Source organism: Numida meleagris, chromosome 12, assembly GCF_002078875.1.
Source record: "Numida meleagris isolate 19003 breed g44 Domestic line chromosome 12, NumMel1.0, whole genome shotgun sequence".
NCBI lineage: Eukaryota > Metazoa > Chordata > Aves > Galliformes > Numididae > Numida > Numida meleagris.
In genome coordinates this window covers 2,404,261-2,420,655 of record NC_034420.1, presented here as the reverse complement: position 1 = coordinate 2,420,655, position 16,395 = coordinate 2,404,261, and the positions used below count along the sequence as shown (strand labels likewise).

The following is a 16,395-nucleotide window of genomic DNA, read 5'->3' as shown; positions in this document are numbered from 1 at the left end:
CAGAACATGCAACGAGTTGGTGAACAATGCTATTTGCACTTTTGTCAGCAAAAGGAAATTTAATTGATTTGTCAAGAAGCTAAGGTTAAAAATCTCTCCAGAGGCAATGGAGATACGTGCACTTTCACTGACCTCTGGAAAACATGATTTATGGGAATACCCTCTTATTTACCTAAATTCCCACAAAGTAACCTGAAAGAATTAGCCCTTGATCTCCGATGGCAAGGGGCTCCACAGAGGTAAACTCACTGAAAGATTAATAAGCAAAAACAAAACCTAAAGAAAATGTATTCTTTAAAACCAGAAATACATTGAAGGGATAGAAAATAATTCACACTAAGTGGTGTAACAGAATATTGCTTGGCAATGCTGTTAGGATGTGGATGGACAGAGAGACTTAGGGCTTCAAACTAGTTTGGTTTGGCTGTTGGTAATTAGGAACTTGAAAGGAAATTTGAAAACTCAGTAACAAGAATTTCAACTCGGAAACGCTAAAATTCCACAGACCTATAGCCACATGCCTGCCCTGCGCCCAGGGGGAACCTTTGTGTGCACCCTTCCACAAAGAGTCTTGGCTCAATGAAGTCACACTCCGCTTCGGAAATTAAATCTTTATGGGATGGCTACCACCCTCCAGTGCTACACCGGGCGCCTGCCTGCCAATGCTTTCTGATGGATCCCAGAAACGTTGGACAACAGTCTCAAAGACAAACCCCTTTGTGAAAAGCGCTATGATCTCTTACAGCTTTTCTACAGAGAAGACGGGATCTTGGCCCCCAAGGTGTCCTGTGAAATAACTTAATGCAGTCGGCTGCGCAGTGTGTACTGACTCTGTCTTGGAAAGATGGGTTTTGTTCCTTCTGTTAGATCTGAACTCAACATTCGGAGGGTGCACATGAAGTGCACAGGTCTGCTTATCAGCCCCGCAGCAAATACTAGTCTTTAAGCTTGCTTTAAAAAAAGAAAGACTTTGTGAAATGCAATCTTTTCCCTTGAATTCCCAGCACAGTCAGCTCCGCTGAATTCAGTCAACAAGTATGAAGAGAAACAGCTACTTTGGATGCCAGATCCAAAATGCACGCTGCTCCACATGTAAAGGAATCATTGTGAAATTAGGGTGGGCCAACATCAGTTCTGATGTGCAATGCTTGGACCGATCCAGGATCTCGCATGGACCTGGGAACTGAGGCAATGGAACGTAAAATCCCAGAAGTCATCAAAAATAGATCACGTCAGAACAAAACCTGTAAATTCGTTTGTCCAGAGAACGAGATTTTGGTTAGCTCATATTCAGTGGTGGCTCTGAATCAGGACTGGATGTGCTGTCATGCCTCAGAGGTCCAATCTGAAGTTACTCTTTCATCTCTTACAATGCTTTATATAAAGAAGCCATAGAGTCCATCCGGATCAGACCCTGAGAGCCTCACGCCAGTTTTGGATCTGGACTCTGTGGCTTTGGCTCATGTCTAGGCATAAGTGCAAATGTGTTTGGTGGTCTGATTCAAGTCTCCAGCAAACAGGTGAGTTGGCTTTGTTCAAAACCACCGTATAATTCTGTGTGATTGGCACCTTTCACTTACAAGAAGCCTGAGCTGCATAGCCAGCAATGAATTAAATTGGCAAAGACGTGAGGAGGTTTGTATAGCAGTTGGATCTGTTTGAGGTTTATATTCTCTGATTTTTGCGAACCCAAACCCACAGGGGAATAGGAAGCAAGAGCATAAACTACCTACCAAGCATCTGATACTAAGAACAATGCCATTCTTCTTAAAACAAACAAAAATCCCTCTTAATGTGATAATCATACAATAACCAATTATTTCAATGAACAAATGACACCAAGGCAAGAAGTATCTCGGAGTCAGAGGCATGAACTTTTAGCTGTTAGGTCAATGGTAACATATCTTGTTTGAACAAGCCTGACAAAGATCTGCTGAGCAATATCCACTGGGGCCAACAGTGCTTGGCTGTCTGCATTGTGGTGGAGAGATAGACTTGGATAACAGTGTCACTCACTCCTCCGCTGACACCGGCCAAGCATAATGAAGCGTGGCCAAAGCCTTCTTCGGCCTGATGGCAAGAGTGAGATGCTGAAAAGACCTAAAAATGGCTGATATGGATGAATTAGAATGAAATGGTTGCAGTAACAACGATCTGAGACAGCATGTCCAGCGCTGAAGCCAACACAGTCCCATTCCAACCCCCTCCTTCCTCTTTCACGGCCTAATGCTGCATTTTCATTTATGCTGCAAAAAACTTAGGCAAGTACATCCAGCCCACAGCGGTGTCAAGGGATGTCTACACCGCAGACTACAGCACAACACAGAGGTATCTGGATATGCTGAAAAAGAGCTGATTTGAGTGCCTCTGGCCATGTAACTGCAGCCTGAGAATTTGCTTTGCATAACTGGTTTCTACTGTTATTATTTATTAGAGCTGATAACAGGATCAACACTGTAAGGGAGTCAAGGTGTCTTAAGGGCAGGGCACTGCTGATTCAAACACAGCACACATCTGCCCCACAGACTTCTGCAGTAAGAGCAGGCACAGCAGGTGAGACGGAGAGACCAACAGGCTGAGCACGGAGAAACACACTGCAGATCTGCACTAAGTTAGTTCTCTCACAAAAACTCCTTTGCTGTTAAATCCCAATATTAGCCCAAAATGAAAACAAAAGGCAGAAAAGAAAATTGCATCTTTTTTTCCTTTGTTTTTAGGGAAAATTTTTCCCATCTCTGATCTGAAAATGGAGAATGGAGGTTTCAGTGTGTGCATGAACCTAAGCTATGAAGAGGTGTTTTCCTAACTTTAAAACCCAGTCTGAGCTTTTCAGGAGCAACTGCTACTTCAGTTGCCTCACAAACCTCATCCAGAGTGCATGACTTTGGATCAGTAAAAGAGAAGCAGAATATCACTGAGAAGATTCAAATCTGTCCCAGGTCAGATCACCAGATCAGCATCACATCTCTGGGACTAGGCTCTCCTCTAGGCTGTATTCTTCCTGCAAACCCACCAACTACAAAGCTGTGGGAGGCAACAAATCACCTTGTCCCCAAGAAGCTCTGTGCTGAACTGGGAATCACGGATGTAGCACAAGGAAGGTTCACCCCTAGGCCACTAGTAGCTCTTAAACCAGTTAAGAACAGCACTTAATCATTAGAAAGAGCTCAAAAAAAGCAACATAAGATATGTTTTCTGAGTGAGTTGAGAAAATATGAGATGGTAATGGACAAGTAGGATGCAACGGCTAAGGGTGAATTCCAGGCTTAACTAAAGAAAAGAGGTACTGTAAAGGGTAAGTAACTTTACTCTAAAGTAAAGGGATACTGTGCAGCACAGCTCAGTGATGATAACAAATTAGTGCAGATTAACACGTTTCGCAGTTCCTAGGTGTTGGTTTGGTTTGGCACTATGACTGATCCAAAGAAAGAAATCTTAGCATGTTGTGCATATGGAATGTACTGAGAAGCTGAAGGGAGCCACAAAAAATAGACTGATACATCTCTATTTGTAACGTTAGCTGATGGCCGTTTCCAGTCCTTCTATTTCTCCAATGCACCTTAAAAATAGCTTTAAATTCATCAGATCTTGGACACGCGGCTTGGGTAACGTTCCAGCAAGTAGCCGTTTATTTTATAAGGGGATTTAAATATTGTAAAACAGAATAAAATGCAGGTGTTTGCATGACAGACAAGTGAGCCTTGCTAAGGTCTACAGAGATGTGACTTCCAGATTAAAAGGGCTTTGCGTGGCTTGTGCTGCCCAGTGGAGGTGGTGGGTTTTTGGATCAGGCAGTGCAGCATCTTCCTCGGGATGACAGGCTCCTGGATTCAAGCCTCTGCGATGTGTGCACATCAGGGAAACATATATAGCAGGACAGATGGTGGCTGTATTTACATCTGCACAGTTTTGTTATACTTGATATTTGTCTGAGGTAGTTCAGTCACCGCAATCCCTGAATCTCACTAATTGCCATCTAGTGTCTGCGGCTGCCATATATTCCGGTAAGGATGGATTCTAGCACTGGGAACCCAACATTACTCTGCCATCCAGGAGGCCTAGCTGAGGCTGCTATCAAGGGATGCTGGAATTTACCAAGGCAAGATCACAAATATGGGCAAAAAATAGGTCCACTGACTCTCACAGTGGATTTTGGTAGCAATGACAGAATTACAGCTGCTTCTTGGAAAGCTTCCCCAGCGATCAAACCCAAACCTTCTGGCCCATATGCAATCCTCCTCCTCAAGAAGAGAGACTACATGGAAAATCTTACAACAAGGTTTGATGATAATGAAACTCTCCTACTAGTGGTGCTTTCACTCCTGATTTACACCAGTAAGGTGAACAGATAGCCAAGGTAACACTAGTTAATTATTAAATATATAATCAGTGTAACCATGCCCTCTAGAGGACTAACTTTACCTTAATGGAGTCAAAACCAGCCCTTGGGGCTGTACACTCTTAAAATTTGAGGGACAGGTATTTTGGATGGTCACGTTTCCCCTCTCCACCTGCATGCAGATGGGAATCGCCATCTGCTCACTGGCGCCTCACCCTACAGTGGGTTGAACCAACCCCCAGAATGGCACCAGTAGGTGGGTTTTCAGGTTTGCACCCACCTGGTGTCACTGTCAACAGTTCATTCATCCAGAAGCCCCACCCAGAGGCTGAAGGATTGATCCAAGGTCATGCGCTCTACAAAAGAGAAGGTCACATCCACAGAAATGTGACAGTTTCGCAAGGCCTGGCCCAAATGAAAACGTTGAGTATTAAAAAACAGCATTCATTTTCTTACCTCATGCTTTCCACATCTTCCTTCCTTTCCTTTTTTCTGCGTTTGCTGGCAACTTCCCCAACTCTGCTTGGTCAGTGCGGTTTACATTCCCAGTTGGCCCGAGCTGCAAAAATGAGAGTGAAATCAATCTACGTGCAGTCTGCTGGCCATGGCTGGATCGCTGGAGTCCGCCTGGATGCTGGCAGTGGCATCAGCCGGCTGCATTCCTGGGTGCTTGGTGCAGGCAGTGAAACTGCCCTGAAGGAGAGAGTAAACGGATGGGAAGTTGGGCTGCTCTGACCCCATATGACTGCTGTGCAAACCACGCACCACTGTCCCCAAGGGCACCTACGCTATGAAGCAAGGGAGAGGAAGGTCAAAGCTATGAGCTAACAGAAGGAAACAAAAGGAAATTCTCCCTTCTCTTCTTCAGTAAGCCTTTGCTGGTCGGGCTGGTCCAGATGTTCCTCTGGAAGTCCTGCACACTGTCCTGCCCAGCAGCCTTGGGAAGCAGCTCTGAAGCGCTGCGTCCTTTCAGGCTCTCCAGGGACAAAGCCCACAGAGTTTGGGATCCCACTTGCTTTCTACGAGAGAATATTTTGACATCTTTTTCCCAGCGCCTTAGCTTGTGTCTCAAACTAGATTGCTTTCCCAAACATGTAAGAGAAACATAAAGCAGATCACGGCTATATTTTGGGAGTTTTGGAGAGTAAACCCCAAATAGCTTGGTCATGGGATTTCCAGTGCTACCATCAGTAGCTTTGCTTTTTCACTGAAGCCATTGGGATATCAGACACTGAATATACTACAGCTGTCAGACGTTGGTTTTGAAATCCACACCATGAATGTTTTCACTTGATTTTTTGTTTTGTTTTTCTTTTTTTTACTCCCACTTTTCTCTATTATTTTTTTTTCCCCTGACTTTTCTCCCAATACAAGAAAATGTGTTTTTTTTCCTTGGTTACTTCCACTCTGCTGACCTGGTTTCTTGCCTTCCCTTGGAAGCATTTAGGTGTCTCAGCAATGGAGAGGATGAATCAGTGAACACACAGCAGATCTGGGAATACCCCGACAGCTGTGGGGAGCAGAGAGGATTGCAGAGCCCTCACACACTGCTTGGCAGCCAGGGGTGCTAATGCCTTCCTTTTCTCTTTAAATTCTCATTAGCAGGAAGTATTGCTGCTCTGAGCTGATGCCACCCTTGCCTTTAGATCAAAAAGACTTCTACTTGTGGTGGGTTTAGAAGGGAAAACTCAAAATATTTTAGTGGCAAAACAAAAATACATAATGTGGTGCAAAGCTTCCAGCATAATCATAGAATCATAGAATGGCTTCGGTTGGAAGGGACCCCACGGATCACCAAGTTCCAACCCCCTGCCATAGGCAGGGCCACCAACCTCCAGATCTGGCAATAGACCAGGCTGCCCAGGGCCCCATCCAACCTGGCCTTGAACACCTCCAGGGATGGGGCACCCACAGCCTCTCTGGGCAGCCTGTGCCAGCACCTCACCACTCTCTCTGCGAAGAACTTTCCCCTGACATCCAATCTAAATCTTCTTGAGCTTAAAACCACTCCTCCTTGTCCTATCACTATCTACTCGAGTAAAAAGTTGATTCCCCTCCTGTTTATAATCTGCTTTTAAATACTGGAAGGCTGCAATGAGGTCGGTTTTGGCCTATCAGATGTGCAAGGACTACTTGCTGGGAAGGCACAGATCTAGCCCCAAGAGAGGTGAGCTGTTAGCTCATTCTCAGGAGCACCTCATGCCTCACCTCAGTGCCTCCACAGCTCTGGGTTGCCTCCGAGTGTACTGCAGATACAGCTCCACCAGCAACAACTGCACCTCAGGAACAGGCAAAGGTTTGCTCAGGAATAGGGAAGCAGGACACCTTAGTCATGGAAATTATTGGATATAACATGGGAAATCTGACACAGAAGTATCGAATTAACGCAGAGCAATGCAACGCAAAAATCGAACTACTGAATTTTTAAACCAAATTTGAGGTGTCGTCTTTAGGCACAGAAGTCTGGAGCAGTATTCTGTTGTGTTTGCCATTCTTCTTAAAGCATCTTCTAGAAAAAGAGTGAAGGAGCTGCAGTTCAGTGAAAGCTGTTCCCCCAGCATTAAGTGTCCTGCATCTTGGCCCTGGGGCAGGGATGCACATCATTTTAAGCATTTTGAGTCATCCCATTGATTTCAGCCAGATTACTCATATGCTCAGTGTAAGCACAGCCCGAAGTACCATGTGGGATAAGTCTGTTATATTTCTGAGAAACAGAAGAGCTGGTTCAGGCTCTGACTTACGAAAGCTCCTTCCATTAAACTGATGGCACGTGTTTGTACCTCAAGCATTTGAAAACTGTTTCATGAAAATGCAAGCAGACTGACCGCAAACACGTGATTTTTTCACCTACAGTCAGTTGAATCTGAATCAAATGAATGGGTGTGTTGAAATGAAGAGTGAAAAACAAGAGTGAGTTGCGTAAACTGATAATACTACCATTAGGATTGAGTAACATGCTAGGCCTTTTAATGAAAGTGGGAAATATTTCTCAAATTCTGACTGTTTGACACAGTTGCAGTGAAAGACATTCTCGTTTACAGCATGACTAAATCACATCATAAATGAAATTCAAAGGTAGTTAACAAAATAATCTTAATGTCAAAGGAGTGAAATGTGGGCTTGCCATTTGAAAATGTCATTCTTTGGTTTTGTAGTGTCCTTTAAGGGCTAATCTAAAAGAAAATTAAATTAATCTCAAGCTCACCACCTTTAAATTGCAGAAGTGAAAACCTTTCAGGACTTGCCAATTACTTAGGAAACTTCGTAGCTGGATTATTCCCAAATTGCACACCCTTTATTTTAACCACTAAAGGCAAACACATGGTTTTGATGGGTCGTAAAAGAACAGGTTGCTTTTTCAGTACTGAAAGAAGCTGTAATTACTTCCCTTGTTTGGTGACTTCCTGATTTACTTAGGTTGTTATGAGTGATACTATTCTGCTAAGGTAATTGGAGCTGCCTGAGTGAAGCCGATGACCTGAGGGAATGACCAGGGCTTTTGAGTCTAGGTGACTTGCACCTAATGAGTAAGAGTCCTGCTTCCCAGGAAAAGAGGACACTAAAACTGCCTTAAGTGCTCAGCATGTGTACTTTAAAGGCTTATGTTTCACAGTCCAAGCAAATTATATCTCTATGTGATATTCAGAAGCCCACCTATGTCTGTTCCAGATACAGACGAAATAAAGGTATTTACTTGAGAAAAATATAAGAAATTCATCATCCAAGTAAAACTGAGCTTCAGGCAGTTCTCTGAATGATCAAATGCCAAAATACTAACACAAGGAGGTAACCAACAGTTGCTGAAATCAGTTCTTATCTAAATACAATGGATAATAAAATACGGCTGCAGTGAGTTGCAGTGGGTTACGTTCTTCTATGAATTAAACTATTTAAGAGTTACATAGGAGACCAAACAAGTTTCCAAGGGCTAGCACCCACCCTGAGCCAGCCCTGGAGGAGCGAGCTGCATGAAGGCAGGCTCATGGTGACTGGCTGCTCCTTTTGCAGATGAGACAGGCAAACATCCAACTTCTTAGCAGTGCTCCCTAGCAAAGGCATTTTTCTCAGCTTGCAAAGGAAGTGCCTAGGCTTAGCTGTAACTCCTTTTATTTTTTGCACATTTGTACAGACATGTTTTATATTACTTTTCTATTCAGAAAGACAAACTTTGACTTGCTGCATGTTTTCTGAAGATGAGATACGTTATTTAAACCTGTGGTTATTGATTCAAAGCATCTGAGATCTCAGGTGTGTTTTCACACTAGTGCTAGCTTGGCCCACTGTGCAACAGGCCAGTTGCAAACTGGCTCCAGTACATTGATGGGAGGAGGTTCAATTAGAAAACTGAGCATGGAAGTCCTCCATCATGAATCATACATAGCTTCTCTCTTCATGTTCCCTGCACAGTCTGGTGGAAGCGTCCAACACATGCAATCTTGCAAGGGGTGTGGACGCACAGAGGTTTCAGTGAGATAAATGTAATTTATACCATTGTGTAGATTGAATTTACAGATCATTATAGCTGTCTGTTACTCCAAGAACAAAAGCTGATGTACTTTTACTCCAGGGTAAAGCATGCACGGGCAAATATTGCGGAGTAGCTGAGATGCTGTCGGCTAACACTGAATCTCATGGTGATTAAACCATGTCAACAGAGTCACAGTCTCCACTAGAAGATAACAGATAAAGGCGTGAGTGTGCAAAGACAGTCCAGAACCTAGGTCTCTGACACACTCAGCAGTGATGGACTGATGTCAGAACTCTGACCAGTGAAGTGTTTGATTACAACACTTCTTCAAAGTGGCAAGAATACGCTAACGCTTAGATGACCCAAACCATTTAGCATCTTAATTTCAGACGTTATTTCAGGAGACACCTTGCCCCTTAACACAAGATTCTGCAGACAAGCACATTTACAGCTAAGATGCTTCAACACCTGCAGGCACCAACAGAAAGGCTAACATACGGCATCCAGATGTCCTGCACGGCTGGGAAAGGCATAGAGAGCACAGCATCCTCCAGCAGTCACCATGTGGGTGCTCCTTGGAGAGACAGGTGGCCGGTTAATCTTTGTGAAGGTTCACTCCCCCATCTTTTCTTCCCCAAAGTTCAACTGAAAACTTGTTTCAAGTAGCAGAAAACCTATCCACTTCTGTAAAGTTTCTTAATAGTATAAGCCTTCCTTGTGAAACAGAACCAAATTACATTTCCAGTGGCTGGTATACAAATTGGATGCCAGAATAGCATTACACAGCCTTCTACCTGAACCTCACATCAAAATTAATGGTTGAAGAGAGGCCTTGTAGCACAGGGAATTGCAGGAGCCTTTGTTAAGCTAATCAGCTGAATAACATCATCATTAAGGACTTAAAGATGACCTGAAGAACAAATTATTAAAATTCATGATAGATTCTGAAATAGGAGAACAGAGGTACAACCGCTGGTATTGCAATAACATTTATGGAAGGCAGGAGGTAGAGCCAGAAACCTGAACCTGAGCCTGGGAGGGCACACGTGCCTCCGAACACACACAGCTGAATGAAAGGGGAAATCTCGGAAAACGATAATGCAGAGACAGGCAATAATTTATAGCTCATGATGCTGTACGTCAGGAAAAAAAGGCCCATCTATCAGTTGGATCAGACACAGTTTCCTTCCAATGTGAAGCAGAAAGGCACATCCAGCACTGTGTTCCCCCTGGGACAACCAGTGCCAGGGCCAAGTCAACACCCAAACTAAGGCGCGTGCTGACGAGAGGAGGGCAGTCCGCAGCAACAAGGTGCCACCCACTCTCTCCAGTTGATCAAAACCAGAGATTTTCACATCTCACACTGATCAGATTCACAGAGCTCACTCTCACCGAGGTTCCCAGCCCAGCTGAGGGCTGCTCTGAAGGGTGACATCAGGGCTGTGGGGCAGCTCCTGCTACCACTTCACTTCCGCTCCCATGCCCCCCATCCCCCAAATCAAAGAGTAATTTCAGAATGGAACCTGCTGAGGGCTGGATCAGTACCTGTGGGTAACAAGGGCAGAGCACAGCCAGAGGAGTGCCACAAAAATGCTCCCAGGGATGGAACCTGTGAGGACAGGATGAGAGCTGGGGCTGTGCAGCATGGAGAAGAGAAGGCTCCGGGGAGACCTATAGCAGCCTGTCAGTATCTAAAGGGGCTGTAAGAAGGAAGGGGACAGACTCTTCAGTGGGCTCTGTTGTGATACGACAAGAGGAAATGGTTTCAGACCAAAGGAGGGAAGATTTAGACTGAATATAAGGAAGACGTTTTTACAATAAGAGCAGTGAGGCACTGGCACAGGTTTCCTGAAGATGCAGTGCATGCCCCCTCCTTGGAGACACTCAAGGTCAGGCTGCATGGGGCTCTGAGCAACTGATGGAGCTGTAGGTGTCCCTGTTCACTGCAGGGAGTTGAATGAGATGACCTTCAAGGGCCCCTTCCAACTCAAACAGTTCTATGATTCTATGAAGGGCTCCGAAAAGTTAAGTGGTTTTGGATTCTCTCTTCCAGTTGCTCTAGTTGAACTGATCAGTTGACATGTGTCAAAAGGCACAGAATCATAGAATAACCCCAGTTAGGACCACAAGGATCATTGAGTCTAACCCCTGGCTCCACACAAGACCACCCAAACCCAATGCTACCTGAGCTGCGGCAGCTCAGGGCCATGCCCACTGCCCTCTGATGCCATGCCCACCATGCTCTGCTGCAGACCTTTTCCCTAACCCCCACCTGGCCCTCCCCTGACACAGCTCCATGCTGTTCCCTGGGGTCCTGCCACTGTCATCAGAGATCAGAGCCCAGTGCTGCCCTCCGCTCCCCAATGAGGAAGTTAGGAGGACTTTGTCGCCTGCAAGGAGACAGCCACCAGCAGCTGGGCGAGACTGGGTGCATGCATGGCACTGGGCTGGAACAATGCAGCATGAGCCCTTTGCAATGCCCGCAACTTGACAGCGTCCTCCTCCCTTTCACAAACCTCCCCCAAAGAAAAGGCAATGACTGCAGCATCCCTCGTGAGCTCCTCAGTGAGGGAACAGATACTCTCTGCTTCCTGCCCACTTCCCCTACAAAATGATCTCACATGTCCACAAAGATGGGAGACGATGATTGCTGGCTTTGTTTGCTCTTTTCCAACAGGCAAGGAGATAACATTTGCTGAAAAACAGATCAGTCATAAAAATAAGCAACAAAAATACAAGTAAAACAGAACAGTCTTCACGTCTTAACTTTCCATACGTACGCTTCTGAGTTCCCACTTGGGTTGTTATTATTATTATTACTACTATTACTATAATAATAGGATTCCCAGTCACGAAGCAGAATGAGCACACATACGGAAAAGAAAGAATGGAGACAAGAGGCAAGCAGAGCCAGCTGGGGGAGCAGATGTTGCTTGGCCGCTTGCTTCTATGTGTTGAGCACCCATAACCACCATGTCTGCTGGGGAGGCTCGAGGCCACAGCTGGGACACCTCACCCATCGCAGGCGGCTCCAGATCCTCTCCTGCTCCCAGACTATGAGAGTATCACCCATGGCTGTTAGGAGAAAAAGGTTCAAGAACCAAGCTCAGGTCCGGCTTTCCCCCAAATCCTGGGTCAGCTTGATTCGGCCTCTGTTTGTCCAGGAGAGGAGGACTAGCTGTAAACTTTGGATCCATCTTCAACCCTTCCCAAGCCTACGCAGGAACGCTCAGACCCATCTCTATTTGTCTTGGGTAGGGGAGTTGCTGTGATGCTATCTGCAGTGGAACTTTCCATTAGCAACAACACGAGAGACAAAGAGCTCATGCTTTGACCTTTATAAAACTATTCCTTAACAAAATTTACTCAAGTAAAGAATCCACAATCCTCTTTGGTTTTACTCATTTAATTGATACAGACATAAAATATTTTGCGTTGTTTTAATAATAGTTTGGTTTTCTGCTATTTAAAAAAAACTTCATTTCTCTGAACATATTTTTAGCAAAAATATTTTGCTTGAACTTTTTTCCTCTGCCTTCAAAGGCTGCTGCACAGTTCTGGGGTGCTAAATACTAAACTCACATTCTACCACTCCATCTCCTCCCATTTGGATGGTAATCACAGGATCTTGATGCCAAACTCTGGAAGATATTTTTTCCAGCAGCAGCATCTGGCTTCTTGGCAGACCCCGCGAGCAGTTGTGTTGGCAGCGGTGGGAGCTGCTTGAGTCTGTCATGTGTTTAGGCTGCTGCAGAGCTGTCTGAACCGCCTCGCTGCCTTAGACAGTATGTTCTCTTGACTTCCATTTAATTTTGATAAATTTGTGCTTTCTGTTGTCCGCCTCTCAATGCAACTCTGTAGATCTCGAGAGGAGCTATGTATAGCTGCTCTAATGGAGAACCACAAGGGAGGTTTGCGGAGGGCTTTCCAGCCCGCAGACCCCAGCAGAACGCTGCTCCTCAGCGGGATCATCTTGCACGCCGCTGAACAGCAGCCACCTCGAGAAGGGCCGGCGTGAGCCGCTGGACTCGCAGGAGACCCGCGGGGTTCAGGCTCCTGCCACGTGCCAGGAACGCTCTGACTAATGCTTGTCACGAGAAGACCAAGGCTCCAGCCTGCAAACTGAGTCACGCAGCTCTGCTGAGAAGCCCCTTTCTGCCTCCTGAGGACCTTCTGCGCTGGGTCCTGGGGAGGGCACAGCAGGAGGAATGCGCTGCTCTGGCTTCACAGGCTGGCACTTGGAATTGAATTTTCCCTACGGCCAGGCTAAATGAAGATAAAAGAGAAGAAGAAACCAATTTTCTGCAGTGCATGGGCTTAAACTTAATGCTTGGTTCTGGAGAAAGACGCATATGAAAAAAGTAAAATGCATAGCCATAAATTCCCCAGCTAAGCTTGAATTTCTCTGTTTCATCCACTGAAAAACCCACCAGGGTGCTCATACAGCTCTCCTTGTTATGGTTCATTATGAATCTTTGCTCTCCTTCTCCCACTGCTGGAAATCTTCTGGATTTCCAGAGAGACAAGTCTCTTTAGATATGCTCTGTTCCTCCTGAGGCACCACTTGGACTCAGAATCTCCCCCTGGTACATTGCTGTGATTCAAAAGACCAGTATTTCTGAGTTAGTGCATTTAAACACTTACTCCAGAAGATTACCAGCCATCCTTGCTTAGCTCTAGAAATAAAGACGTCTCAGAAAGGGTCAGGTAAGATCCTGGCTGTGAGAGCACACAGAATTTGCTAACAACTTTCCAAGGAGGAGAAGGTCGCTCCGGGCTGCAAAGGTGGGCTCAGATCAGCCCACAGCACCTCATTTCCTGGCAGCCACAGTCCACCCAGAGCTACCAGCTGACAGACTCCATTTTCACTAAACATAAGAAAACAACCACATGGAGAGTTCACTGTGCCAGCTCTCAGACAAGACTCTCCTCGGATCTCTGAGGATCTGGCTGTCCTCAGCTCTGAGGAGCAAGCATGCTCCATGGCACCAATCGCAGGCTATCAGGACAGGAAGTGCAGAGTGCTGCACGCTGCTGAAATGCAACTGGATGTTGCAATTTTGACATTCTTCCTTACCGTTCTGGTTTGCCCAAGGTATCCAAGCAAGTCTCAGCAATCTTCAGAAACTCACTCCTTAAAGTAGGTAGGAGTAACTTGGCTAGAAATTGAAGCTGGATGTCTAAGAGCACAAGGTCTCCCAAAATCTCTGCCCTTAAGGGTTTGCATTGCACCTACCACTTTGCAGCCTCCAAGTAAGATCTGACCTACTTGCTGCTTCTGCTATAGCTATCAAGGAGTAGCGGCCAGTATCATGAAACAACCAAGCATACCTCAAAGCCTCTACCCTCCGTTTACCCTTACCACATTCCCAGGAGGTACACACAGAGGATGTACAAAAAGGCACCTTTGGTTTCATGGGGAATTTGTGGCAGCAAATAACTTGACCCAGGCCCTCTGTATGCTCAGTGAGGGAGCACGCAGCACCACAGCACCCACCTCACACAGGCTTCTCTCCCTCCTGCTCCCCTTGCCAGGCTGGATAAGCTTCTTCCCAACAAAGGCTTCTGTGAGCACCATGGTGATCACATGGGTGTCTTCCTGAGACATTCTGAGTACAGACGAGAGAGTGTTTCATGATTTCATAGCCTTAAAAGCCACGGCCGTCACAGATGAAAAACAACTCTGTAAACCAAGCACTCTGCTCTCCTGTGCCAGTGTAAAGCTGATTCCCACAGGAATTAGGCTGAGGCTGAGGGGTACACACGACTATCACTGTGGGTCATTGTGGGGTATCCCAAAGACTTATTTTGGCAACTGGATTCAGCTGTGCTGGCCATCACTCTCAGTTGCTGGAACTGCTGACTGGCCAGACTGTGCAACAGTTTTGTTTTGTTTACATTCCTAGGCCACTCTGAAGACCTTCTGCCACCTGACTGGGAGGAGACAGCACTGCCAGCCAGCAGCACCAACTGCCCCATTCCCCTGCACAAAGTGGGCAGACGGGGACTAATATGCTTTCTCCTATGCCAGAAGTGGACCCACCAGTGGTATGGCACCGGCAAAGAGTGGCTACATGGGTGCTTGAAGGGAAAGGGGCTCTCTCCCCTCAATTTCCTGCCAAAGGGATGAAGCAGCCTCTAAGTGACCATCCTTCTCTGTGCAGGGTCCATCCACCTGGCAGCCTGGGCAGCAGGAGCTCTTCAGGCTTCTTCCACTCGACTGCAATCAGGAAGGAGAGACTGATCACAACTCTGCCTGTTTTAATTTACAGCTGCCCTTTGGCTTTGTCTGGCTTGTGTCCCAGTGGGCAGCGGTCTTGGACAAAATTCATCTGCAGAGGGGAGAATAAAAGGAACACTGTGAGAATAAAGCTAACAATGGTTTGAAACCATACTCACAGCATGCACATTCCATCACAGAGATTGTCTCACGGATCGCATATATGCAAGGGACACAGTGATCCCCCTGGACAAAACCAGCCAAACCCTGGGCAGCTAACGGCCACATCTCCTGAGCCATATCTGCAGGTCCTTCAGTGTCAGTTGAGAAGCTGAAGTTCCGAGGTCAGAGCTGTGAGAGCTGCCTGCTCACCGGCCACAGCAGGAGGATCTCTGGCTTCGTGCTCCTCAGAAGAAAACCTGTGGCCCAGCACATGATGAGAGTATCTATCTCAACAGTGTTCTTGCAAGATCTAAACAAAATCACGCTACTCCAGTCCCAAAGCCTATTTATATACAGAGACATCTGAAAAGCCACTTGTGGTTTGACAAAGGGTTTAAGAAGAAAACAAAACAAAAGTTTGGAAACAACCTGCACTGTTTGTTTACCGAGTCTGAATTGGGAACTAATTTTGCTTCCCTGGCTTTTCTATCCCTCTGCAGCTCTGGCACGGCTGCAGGATTCATGTGACTATCTCCAAGAGATCACAATCGTATAAAATTTAGTAACGAGTCTGTTCTTGTTTCTTCAGCAGTTTAATTTACCATCCCTAATTTCTTAGCACTTGCTGGGATATATGACTATATCCAGCCTTATAAATCTGAACATTTAAGTATGTTTGAATGAGAATCCTGACTTGGACTTACTTCCAGGCAGTTTTGCTGACATACAGATTCAGAGAGACCTGATCAGGTTTCAAACTTCTTCAGTTCTTTTTCTAAGATCAACACACATGCCAGACGTTTTGTGATTCACTCATCACTAATAAACAACCACTTTACTATTGCAAAACCTCATTCGACTGCTATTTCCAATCCCTATCAGAAACGCTGCGTTAATAAACTCAATTCATGCGTTTCGTCTGAATTCACAGGAGCTACCCCAGGAGTGATTCTGGACCAAAGTATTTAATTTGTTTTGTGGGACAGAGGAACATTCCTCTCTCATATGTGTGGTTTATTTGTGCCTATGCATTTTGCAAGGGAGAACTTAAGTCATTTAAGGAGCTAGCTCAGGGAATGTGTGGTACAACATCAGGAAATTAGGGAAACTGATTTCTTGGAGGGACTCTTTTAAGCCTCAAATGGAAGTATGTTGTTGAGAACTTTCTGAAGATCTTGCCCATGCAGCATCTCTGTATTCCCAGAA

General features: G+C 45.7%; 1 long non-coding RNA gene across 27 annotated transcripts in view; it reads right to left on the bottom strand.

The window, feature by feature from the left end:
- Positions 1-16,395, bottom strand: part of LOC110405223 — a 159,239-nt gene that overhangs the window by 18,480 nt on the left and 124,364 nt on the right. For 20 of the 27 annotated variants that reach the window (XR_002442735.1, XR_002442734.1, XR_002442731.1 and 17 more), the window contains 3 exons: positions 14,305-15,446; positions 4,796-4,898; positions 4,620-4,695 (listed from right to left, as the gene is read on the bottom strand). This is a non-coding gene — a long non-coding RNA (uncharacterized LOC110405223). The remainder of the gene's footprint in view (positions 1-4,619; positions 4,696-4,795; positions 4,899-14,304; positions 15,447-16,395) is intronic. The other 7 variants (XR_002442738.1, XR_002442747.1, XR_002442742.1 and 4 more) reach the window with 6 other exon arrangements.